General features: G+C 40.3%; 2 protein-coding genes across 2 annotated transcripts in view; one reads left to right on the top strand and one right to left on the bottom strand.

Moving 5' to 3' along the window:
* LOC127529379 (uncharacterized) overlaps positions 1-12301 on the bottom strand; it is a 773396-nt gene that overhangs the window by 482046 nt on the left and 279049 nt on the right. The gene's annotated exons all lie outside the window — the stretch shown is intronic.
* Positions 3583-12301, top strand: part of LOC114658698 (uncharacterized) — a 115110-nt gene continuing 106391 nt past the window's right edge. The window contains 1 exon segment of the mRNA XM_028810732.2: positions 3583-3716. The gene's annotated coding sequence lies outside the window, so the exon portion shown is untranslated.

Genomic DNA, 12301 nt, shown 5'->3' with positions numbered 1-12301 from the left:
TAGATAGATAGATAGATAGATAGATAGATAGATAGATAGATAGATAGATAGATAGATAGATAGATACTTTATTAATCCCAGGGGGAAATTCACAATCATTGGCATCACAGTTCTAAAACAGATCATGAAACATCAAGGAGAATCCAAGAAAAGCTGAAAGGCCGTTCATTTGAATGTGAAACTCCACATGACAAAATATAGGTAAAACACTTTATTAAATATTATTAAATGAAGGGCAATGTCTTATTATGGTTCATTTTGATGACTATTGTAATGGAAACTGATTGTCAACTGACCACAATTTCATCTTATGATTTGACCTTGGTTTGTTTAAGCCAACCTCTTTCTGTCTCCTGATTCCATTACACTGGAAGGCAGCTGGAGTGTTTCTCAGTCCTAAAGACATCAGTCTAATCTTTCAGAAGCCACTTCCTTTGGTGAAGATCATTTTTGTCCTAGCTTCTGGTACCATCTCAGCCTACTTGTAGCCACTCTTTAGATCAAATGAAGAAAGACAGGTTGACACTGCATTAGTCCGAGAGATCCATCAATATGTTTCAGAGTGTAGGAGTCCTTTCTGTCTTAAGCATGATGGTCATGAATTGTGTGGCAAGCATTTGGATAACTGGACAATGAGATCCAGGGCTACTGAAAATAAAAAAGGTGAACTGCTGTAGTTCAATGATGCAAGCTTTCTTCAGCTCCTAGAAGACAGCTTCTGGTAGACTTGTTGTGCTAATGGTAAGAAAGCACGTTTGAGGACCTGTAAAAAGTACACTTTGTACTGCTTGTACATGTTGGACATGTCATTTTTTAACTTTAAAGCCTGCTTTGATAAAGGAGAGACATTTTTGTAGAAGTAGAAGGCTGCTTTACTTGGTATGTTTTTTAGGATTTGGTTTTGAGGTTATGTATTCCTTATAATTATATTTGCTGGATTTATTCTGGTTATTTGTCTTTACGGGTTAAAACTTTGTTTTTGTAGCCTTTTCCCTCTATTGCTACAACCCAGCCCCTTTCCCTGTTATTGTTAATAGTTTTGTCAATTTGTGGCCTCATTGAATGTGGTATCCAATTTGTTTATGGTCCTCAGGTGCTGGAGATAATGAAGTTGCTGCTCCATCCACCCGAGGGAAACAAAAGCAACCTTCACCCCTTTAGCTCTTTGCTGTTTCATTGCCTTTGGCCTCTTTATTTTGCTCTGAGTAGGCCATTTGTTATTGTCTAAAAAACAAATACTGTATGGTTTAGGTTACCTCGGTCTGATATCTGATCATTCAGTGGTTTGTTTTTTTAATTTCATGTCACTAGATAAGCCTTCCTCTTGATTAAGCGGGTTTTGGCCACTTTTTTTACATTTTACATGTTTATGATTTTATTTGTTTTTTAAGTTAAATAGTTTATTTTTTTCTCTCTATAATTTTTATTATTTTGCTCTGTTTGCTAGTTTTGTTTATGAATTAATGATCGCCACTCTGTTTTTCTTTTATTAAAATTAGACATTTGTTATTTTGTCACAACTGACCGCCTGAAACTAAATCCCATTGCCTAAGAATTAATAAAATAACAGTGGGGGGTCGAGCTTTTAGTTACAGGGCCCCTAAACTGTGGAGTGGTCTGCCTGCTACTATAAGAGATGGCCCTTCGGTCTCAGCTTTTAAGACTCACTACTTCAGTTTAGCACACCCTGACTAGAGCTGCTGATTAACTGTACAGACTGCATCTCTGTTGTCAGTCATTAGCACTAAAGCATAAGTAACATGATCATTCTAATTTGTTACTAACCCTCACCTATTCTGTTTTTATTCTCAGTACTCAAATGTGCCACTTAGTGCCACGGCCCTCCTGTCAAGTTGTTTTGCCTGCCTAAGGTAAAGTCATCTCTGATGGAGGATCACGGGAATCGTGGGAAAGAGGGGTCCTTTCATCAGATTAGCGCTATTTCAGCTGTGGAATGGCCAAATGGGGGAGGCAGCTTGATGAATGAGGTCTCCAGGACTCTAAACAAATCCAAATCATATTATGTGATCTCATCTACTGTTAAATTCTACTCCGTACTTCTAAAATTGTTATTTTTATACTGTATTGAGGATTTGTACTGTTCTGTGTATTGTATTGTATTGACCCCCTTCTTTTTGACACCCACTGGTAAGGGGGTCTCTCTTTGAACTGCCTTTCCTGAGGTTTCTTCCATTTTTTTGAGAGTTTTTCCCTGTCTTCATAGAGAGTCAAGGCTGGGGGGCTGTCAAGAGGCAGGGTCTGTTTAAGCCCATTGCGGCACTTCTTGTGTGATTTTGGGCTACACAAAAAATAAATTGTATTGTATTGTATGGGATTTCACTGAAAAAACTGAAGGTTTTTGTCAATGACTACCCAGCCTGGAAGAAAAATTCAGTGATTGTCAGCCATGTCTTTGGAAGCAGATAGATAGATGGAGGCAGAGGAACATTGAAGGCAGAGAAGAAAACCCAATAGGTGACCATGGCCAAGGTCACCATGGATCCACGGCCCCTCCAGTGTATAAAATACCCTAGGAAAGTTCAGTCATGTCTGGGACTGTACAGCCATCTCAAGGCTTAAGAGAAGTGAAAGGAAATTTGTGGGCTCACTTCTCAAGTTGAAAAAGGCCTACATTGATGATGACAACAGTTCTATTAGTTATCCTTACCACTGTCCTTGTTAATCCTGTTTAGTTTGACTGGTTAACTTTTTAAAATAAAATGAATATTTAATTTTGTTAGTGATTGTATTTTGAGGATATGCATTCCCTTGTTTTTACCCAAAGTTTGGATACATTTCAAAATGTGACTCCATAATATATAATGGCAGCAAAATAATGTCAAGCAGAGTGATGACCCTGTAAAATGGTTTAGTCCATGTAAAACAATACACAAAATGGCAAAGGGTTAGGATGTTGTAATCCTAACTTGTACATCTATAACCAGAAATAATTTAATATTTGAGGAACATGAACACACATGATTTGCTTTCCTTTTGAGAATCTGCAAACTTGGACAATCAGGAAATCCATTTGGACAAGTTTTATGCCCCTTTACATGTGATGCCACAGTGTCTGTAACCATTAAGATCACCCCAACAACTGCTACACAAATCTGCACAAAATGGTGACAATGCCTATAGAAAACAAAATGGCATTGTGGGAAGACACAACATTATTAAACAACAAAATAACAAATAAATATATAAATAAATAACACCAGGAGCCACTGCAAAACAAAAAACATATAAAGACCAAAAAAAAAATTAAAACATAAAGGAACTCCGGCAGTCATAACAGGCAACACACAGAAGAGGGGCAAACGAAATGTCACTGTGATGGCATTAAAATAAAACTAAAAATTAATAATGCAAATAATATTAATCGTAAATTAAACAATGAATACAATGATAGAGGTTAATGTTCAGTGACTTCCTGAGAAGTCTCAATTTTTTCATAATATGAAACTGAAAGTCAGAACACAGCCTGAGGCCAGAAACGTCTGTGCCATTTGCTTTCAGCGCTAAACCTGATTTGCAAGTGAAGCTATTATTGAAAAAGCATGTTGTTGTTTTGTTTGCTCTGCACCAGACTCGTTTCCTGCTCTGGTTACATTAACACGTCAAGGCTCAGCATCAATTGAGTGAAAGCATCAAAGACACCACTGTGGATGAGAGAGAGTGAGTTTCTGTGCTTTAAACAGTTCGGAACAACATCGGTAAGTACAGAATGGGCTGCTTGGCTCTTAGGGGGGATGCAGGGGTTTGGTTATTTCATTTTTATACTGGAGAGCAAGATATTGGCAATCTCTGTGTTATATTTCAAATAGTGAAGGGCTACGCATGTTGAATTCTGAGCTCCAGTGCACGTAATAGCTGAAAAATATCAAAATTATCAAGAAACTAAGAGTTATTGGTTATTTCAGCAGCTTTTCTGTATCATTGTGAAAACTGGAAAAAGAATAAAACAAATGATGTTTAAGATGCAATTCTAACTATGTGTACTAACTAATTCTTGTAAACTCATTGCTCTTATATTCATTTTTGTTTTTATTAATTCCACATTAACTGAAGGCAGAATTTCCTGAGCATGATGATTATTTTAATGAAGCAGCAATAACAAAAATTAGGTTCTACAAAAATGGAGGTAGTGCCTGTTCGTCTCATTTAATTTCTGATCAGTGTAACATTTTCCTTGACTCTGACTTCCTCCATTTTGTTATGAGCTCCATGACAGATAATTAGTTAACCTGTGGACTCATTCTTGGCTCTTCTAACAGCTGATTCAGTTTGCTCTCTTTGGTTTTCTTCATCTCCCAGTCACATTTTCAGACTTTTCTTTCTCAGAAAATGTAACAACTGTAACAGCCTAAATAATGACAACACCTGGAAAGTCAGAACGAATATGATAATGATAATAATGATGGAAACATTTTCACTTGTTAGAGCTGATTCTGTCACAAAGAAAGCACACTTTGGAACTGGCTTTGATCTGAAGGCTGTAGGATCAGCTGCTGACCTTACACATACCTGGCACAGATCACTTTGATAGGATTCTTTAAGTCTCCTAAGCTTTAACTTTCAGTCCCTTCTTCTTTGGGATGCCTTGCTGTTTCAGAGATCAGGTTTTTATTTGTGTCTAATAAATGCACCAAGAACGTTTCTCAAGTTTAAGCATAAAGAGCATTTAAAAGGACTTTTCTGTGCATCTATGAACCTGATATGTGACCCCATAATGAAATGGATATAAAATATTTTTATGTATCATAAATAAAAGCTTATCACATACCAATAAATTCAGCAAATACACTGTTGAAATGTCTGGGCTTACCATCAAACATAGAAACTGGGAAATAGCAGTTTGCTTATTTATGGTGGGAGTGCAATGATAAACTGACCTGCACCCACAGGACTAAACTTGAAAACCATAGAGCTTGTAAATGATCACATAACACTTTTTTTTCTAAAACAAATTCATCAATATAATATTGCTTAATTTACACTCATATTACTTCTTTTTTTCCACTAAATTTGTGCAGGCCAATTAATGACCCCATTCTCTGGAAAGAGCTGGTTACCCAATGACAGTATATGATATTATCCTTATAACAATGTGAATTATTTACAAAGGTCTAAAAGATTTTGGAAGTCATTTTGTGTAACAATTTCAGTGCATGTTCTCCAAAATTACTATATTACTATAATATATTAGTATTACTAAATACTATATAGGGTGGCACGGTGGCGCAGTGATACCACTGCTGCCTTGCAGTTAGGAGACATGGGTTCTCTTCCAGGGTCCTCCCTGAATGGAGTTTGTATGTTCTCCCACAGTCCAGAGACATGCAGGTTAGGTGCATTGGTGATTCTAAATTGTCCATAGTGTGTGCTTGGTGTGGGTGTGTGTGTGTGTGTGTGCCCTGCAGTGGGCTGGTGCCCTGCCCGGGGTTTGTTCCTGCCTTATGCCCTGTGCTGGCTGGGATTGGCTCCAGCAGACCCCCATGACCTTGTGTTAGGATATAGTGGTTTGGAGAACTATAACAGCTAATTAAACTTAACTTTTTCTAACAAATGCTAACACTATGTCATTGCCTTATTTGAGCTCTTACAGATCTAATTGTATGAAAGTTAAGTCATTTGGTCTTTTAAATAAACTTTAAAGTTGAAAATGTCAGACAATGTCTGGAGGTCTGTGCTGTACAAACCTGTTCTTCACCTCCTTATGTTTTACTAGAATTCTCTGTTCAAGGTGTATCAAAGACATTTTCTTTTCATTTGCTAGCTTATATGAATGCTTCTTCTTCTTCTTTCGGCTGCTCCCGTTAGGGTTGCCATAGCAGATCATCTTCTCCCATATCTTTCTGTCCTCTGCATCTTGTTCTGTTACACCCATCACCTACATGTCCTCTCTCACCACATCCATAAACCTTCTCTTAGGTCTTCCTCTTTTCCTCTTCCCTGGCAACTCTATCCTTAGTATCCTTCTCCCAATATACCCAGCATCTCTCCACTGCACATGTCTGAACCAACGCAATCTCGCCTCTCTAACTTTGTCTACCAACCGTCCAACTTGAGCTGACCCTCTAATGTCCTCATTTCTAATCCTATCCATCCTCATCACACCCAGCAAATCTTAGTATCTTTAACTCTTCCACCTCCAGCTCTGTCTCCTGCTTTCTGGACAGTGCCACCATCTCCAACCCATATAACATAGCTGGTCTCACTACCGTCCTGTAGACCTTCCCTTTCACTCTTGCTGATACCCGTCTGTCACAAATCACTCCTGACACTCTTCTCCACCCATTCCACCCTGCCTGCACTCTCTTTTTCACCTCTCTTCTACAATCCTCATTACTCTGTACTGTTGATCCCAAGTATTTAAACTCATCTACTTTCACCAACTCTACTCCTTGCATCCTCACCATTCCACTAACCTCCCTCTCATTCACACACATGTATTCTGTCTTGTTCCTACTGACCTTCACTCCTCTCCTCTCTAGAGCATATCTACACCTCTCCTGGGTCTCCTCAACCTGCTCCCTGCTATCACTACAGATCACAAAGTCATCAGCAAACATCATAGTCCACAGGGACTCCTGTCTAATCTCATCTGTCAACTTGTCCATCACCATTGCAAATAAGAAAGGGCTCAGAGCCGATCCCTGATGTAATCCCACCTCCATCACTCCTACCACAGACCTCACCACTGTCTCACTTCCCTTGTACATTTCCTGCACAACTCTTATGTACTTCTCTGCCACTCCTGACATCCTCATACAATACCACAGCTCCTCTCAGTCACCCTGTCATATGCTTTCTCCAGGTCCACAAAGATGCAATGCAACTCCTTCTGGCCTTCTTTATACTTCTCCATCAACATCCTCAGAGCAAACATCACATCTGTGGTGGTCTTTCTTGGCAAGAAACCATCCTGCTGCTCACTAATCATCTCACTTCTTAACTGAGCTTCCACTACTCTTTCCCATAACTTCATGCTGTGGCTCATCAATTTTATCCCCCTGTAGTCACTACAGTCCTGCACGTCCCTCTTATTCTTAAATATCGGCACCAGTACACTTCTTCTGCACTCTTCAGGCATCCTCTCGCTTTCCAAGATTCCATTAAACAATCTGGTTAAAAACTCCACTGCCATCTCTCCTAAACACCTCCATGCTTCCACAGGTATGTCAGCTGGACCAACGGCCTTTCCATTTTTCATCCTCTTCATCGCTGTCCTTACTTCCTCCTTGCTAATCCATTGCACTTCCTGATTCACTATCTCCACATCATCCAACCTCTTCTCTCTCTCATTCTCTTCATTCATCAGCCACTCAAAGTACTCTTTCCATCTGCTCAACACACTCTCCTCGCTTGTGAGTACGTTTCCATCTTTATTCTTTATCACCGTAACCTGCTGCTCATCTTTCCCAGCTCGGTCCCTCTGTAGCCCACCGGTCCTTTTCTCCCTCCTTAGATTCCAACCTCTCATACAACTCATCATACACCTTTTCTTTAGCCTTTGCCACCTCTCTCTTCACCTTGCGCCTTATCTCTTTGTAATCTTGTCTAGTTTCTGCATCTCTCTGACTATCCCACTTCTTCTTTGCCATCCTCTTCCTCTCTATACTCTCCTGTATTTCCTCATTCCACCACCAAGTTCTCTTTTCCTCCTTCCTTTTTCCAGATGTCATGCCAAGCACCTTTCTTGCTGTCACCCTTACTTCATCTGCTGTAGTTTCCCAGCTGTCTGGTGACTCTTCACTACCACCCAGTGCCTGTCTCACCTCCTCCCTAAACTCAACCTTGCAGTCTTCCTTTTTTAACTTCCACCATTTGATCCTTGGCTCTGCCCTCACTCTCTTCATCTTCTTGATTTTCAACGTCATCCTGCAGACCACCGTCCTATGCTGCTTAACTACACTTTCCCCTGCCACCACTTTGCATACTTCAATCTCCTTCAGATCAACTCTTCTGCATAGTATGTCATCTACCTGTGTGCACCTTCCTCCACTCTTGTACATCACCCTGTGTTCCTCCCTCTTCTTAAAATACTTATTCACCACAGCCATGTCCATCCTTTTGGCAAAATCCACTATCCTCTGACCTTCTTTATTCCTCTCCTTGACACCATACCTACCCATCAACTCTGTGTCTCCTCTGCTCCCTTCACCAACATGCCCATTGAAATCTGCTCCATTCACCACTTTCTGTCCCCTGGGTATTCTGTTCATCACTTCATCAAAACTCACTCCAAAAATCTTCTCTCTCACCCATTGCACACCCAACTTGTGGGGCAAATGCACTAACAACATTCATCATCACACCTCCAATTTCCAGCTTCATAATCATCACTCTGCCTGACACTCTTTTCACCTCCAAAACACTCTTGACATGCTCTTCCTTCAGATTAACTTCTACTCCATTTTTCCTCCCATCCACACCATGATAGAACAATTTGAATCACTCTCTGATCCACCTGGCCTTACTCCGCTTCCATTTAGTCTCACAATATATCAACCTTCCTTCTCTCCATCATATCTGCTAACTCTCTCTCCTTACCAGTCATACTGCCAACATTCAAAGTTCCTACCCTCAGTTCCACTCTCTTTACTTTCCTCCTCTCCTCCTGCCTCCAGACACATCTCCCTCCTCTTCTTTTCCTTCTTCTTCTTCGGCCAACAGTAGCCCAATTTCCGCCAGCACCCTGTTGGCTAACAGTACTGGTGGTGGTTGTTGTTAACCCGGGGCTCGACCAATCCAGTATGGAAATTTGTATTGTTGTCCGCATATTGATTTGGCAAAATTTTACACCGGATGCCCTTCCTGGCATAACCCTCCCCATTTATCCGGGCTTGGGACTGGCACGAAGAAACACACTGGTTTGTTAGCTTATATGAATGCTAATGAGAACATTTATGTAGCCATAATAATTTGTAATTGGTACATCATGCATTAAGAAGTGTGTAAAAAGAAAACATGATATGATGGGGTATTTTATAGTTTTACCAATTTTTTTTTCTTAGCTTTTCTGGATGCTTTGTGAGGTGAGTCATCTGTAATGCCTCAATGTACAATAAGTTCATTTTTAACTTAAATATAGATAAAACAGTTAAATAATTAATAAATTAAATGATATCCATCCATCTATTACCAAAATGCTCAATCCAGAGTTGCAAGTCCACAGCTTAGCCCAGCTAAGTCAAACACAAGGAATAAACCAACACTGGACAGGATGCCAGTTCATCACAGGGCAACAACAACAAGATTTATTTCTATAGCACATTTTCATACAAATAATGTAGCTCAAAGTGCTTTACATGATGAAGAATGAAAAAAGACAAAATAAATAATTAAAATTAGGGAACACTAATTAACATAGAATAAAAGTAAGGTCCGATGGCCAGGGAAGCCAGAAAAAAAAAAAAACTCCAGACGGCTGGTGAAAAAAATAAAATCTGCAGTGGTCCAGGCCATGAGACCACCTAGCCACCTCTAGTCATTCTACCAAACATAAATGACCTCAGTCAGTCCTCATTGTATTCAGAGTTCTCATGGAAGAACTTGATGATGACGGTCATGTGGACTTCTGGCCTTTAATCCATCAATGTAGAGGCATCACGGTGCTTTGATCAGGTGGTGGTGGCGTAGATCACCACCACAGAAAACAGGAAAAAGAACAGAAGAGAAAGTAGGGGTTAGTATGGATTTTGAATATGAATACCATGAATAGTAATGATAATTAATTCAATATACAGAGCATCAGGATTAAACTAAAATGAAGTTATGGGAAGGCCATGTTAAAGTAATGTGTTTTAGCAGTGTTTTGAAGTGCTCCACTGTATTAGCCTGGTGAATTCCTATTGGTAAGCTATTCCAGATTTTAGGTGTATAACAGCAGAAGGCCGCCCGCCTCACCACTTCTTTTAAGTTTAGCTCTTGGAATTCTAAGCAGACCCTCATTTGAAAATCTAAGGTTATGATTTGGAGTGTAAGGTGACAGACATTCTGATATATAAGATAAGATGGAGCAGATTATTTAAGGCTTTGTAAACCATAAGCAGTATTTTAAAGTCAATTCTGAATGACACAGGTAACCAGTGTAGTGACATCACAACTGGGGTGAAGTGCTTGGATTTTCTTTTCCGAGTTAAGATTCTAGCAGCTGCATTCTGCACTAGTTGCAATCGATTGATGTCTTTTTTGGGTGGTCCCGAGAGGAGAGCATTACAGTAATCTAGTCGACTGAAAAAAAAAGCGTGAACTCATTTCTCAGCATCTTTCAATGATATAAGAGGTCTAACTTTTGTTATATTTCTTAAGTGAAAAAATGCTGTCCTAGTGATCTGATTAATATGTGATTTAAAATTCAGGCCACAGTCAACAGTTACCCCTAAATTCTTTACCTCCGTCTTGACTTTTAATCCTAATACATCAAGTTTATTTCTAATAACCTCGTCATATCCATTATATATACACGACACCTCAGCACCCCACCAGTTCTGATTCCCAAAAGACTTGATTCCATAATCAGCAACTTGTGCTGAAATCACCTAAACAGCTCAGTTTCACTGCATTGCAACAGCTGTTTTTGTGTATGAGAGGGCAAGGTGCTTGTGCAAGAATTAACGTAAAGTAAAAAGGATTCAGAACTTGTCTGCCATCTACTGTAATGGGCCATGTTTGATCTGTGAAAGATGAACTGTCTGATCTTATACAGTGCATCCGGAAAGTATTCACAGCGCATCACTTTTTCCACATTTTATTATGTTACAGCCTTATTCCAAAATGGATTCAATTCATTATTTCCTCAGAATTCTACACACAACACCCCATAATAACAACGTGAAAAAAGTTTACTTGAGGTTTTTGCAAATTTATTAAAAATAAAAAAACTGAGAAATCCCATGTACATAAGTATTCACAGCCTTTGCTCAATACTTTGTCGATGCACCTTTGGCAGCAATTCCAGCCTCAAGTCTTGTTGAATATGATGCCACAAGCTTGGCACACCTATCCTTGGCCAGTTTCGCCCATTCCTCTTTGCAGCACCTCTCAAGCTCCATCAGGTTGGATGGGAAGCGTCGGTGCACAGCCATTTTAAGATCTCTCCAGAGATGTTCAATCGGATTCAAGTCTGGGCTCTGGCTGGGCCACTCAAGGACATTCACAGAGTTGTCCTGAAGCCACTCCTTTGATATCTTGGCTGTGTGCTTAGGGTCGTTGTCCTGCTGAAAGAGGAACCGTCGCCCCAGTCTGAGGTCAAGAGCGATCAGGAGCAGGTTTTCATCCAGGATGTCTCTGTACATTGCTGCAGTCATCTTTCCCTTTATCCTGACTAGTCTCCCAGTTCCTGCCGCTGAAAAACATCCCCACAGCATGATGCTGCCACCACCATGCTTCACTGTAGGGATGGTGCCAGATTTCCTCCAAACGTGACGCCTGTCATTCACACCAAAGAGTTCCATCTTTGTCTCATCAGTCCAGAGAATTTTCTTTCTCATGGACTGAGAGTCCTTCAGGTGCCTTTTGGCAAACTCCAGGTGGGCTGCCATGTGCCTTTTACTATGGAGTGGCTTCCGTCTGGCCACTCTACCATACAGGCCTGATTGGTGGATTGCTGCAGAGATGGTTGTCCTTCTGGAAGGTTCTCCTCTCTCCACAGAGGACCTCTGGAGCTCTGACAGAGTGACCATCGGGTTCTTGATCACCTCCCTGACTAAGGCCCTTCTCCCCCAATCGCTCAGTTTAGATGGCCGGCCAGCTCTAGGAAGAGTCCTGATGGTTTCGAACTTCTTCCACTTACGGATGATGGAGGCCACTGTGCTCATTGGGACCTTCAAAGCAGCAGAAATTTTTCTGTAACCTTCCCCAGATTTGTGTCTCGAGACAATCCTGTCTCGGAGGTCTACAGACAATTCCCTTGACTTCATGCTTGGTTTGTGCTCTGACATGAACTGTCAACTGTGGGACCTTCTATAGACAGGTGTGTGCCTTTCCAAATCATGTCCAGTCAACTGAATTTACCACAGGTGGACTCCAATGAAGCTGCAGAAACATCTCAAGGATGATCAGGGGAAACAGGATGCACCTGAGCTCAATTTTGAGCTTCATGGCAAAGGCTGTGAATACTTTGTACATGTGCTTTCTCAATTTTTTTATTTTTAATAAATTTGCAAAAATCTCAAGTAAACTTTTTTTCATGTTGTCATTATGGGGTGTTGTGTGTAGAAATCTGAGGAAAAAAATGAATTTAATCCATTTTGGAATAAGGCTGTAACATAAGAAAATGTGGAAAAAGTGATGC

The sequence above is a fragment of the Erpetoichthys calabaricus genome, chromosome 10, assembly GCF_900747795.2.
Source record: "Erpetoichthys calabaricus chromosome 10, fErpCal1.3, whole genome shotgun sequence".
NCBI lineage: Eukaryota > Metazoa > Chordata > Cladistia > Polypteriformes > Polypteridae > Erpetoichthys > Erpetoichthys calabaricus.
Note: the sequence above shows the minus strand (reverse complement) of the source record. Positions and strands in the feature narration are given on the sequence as shown.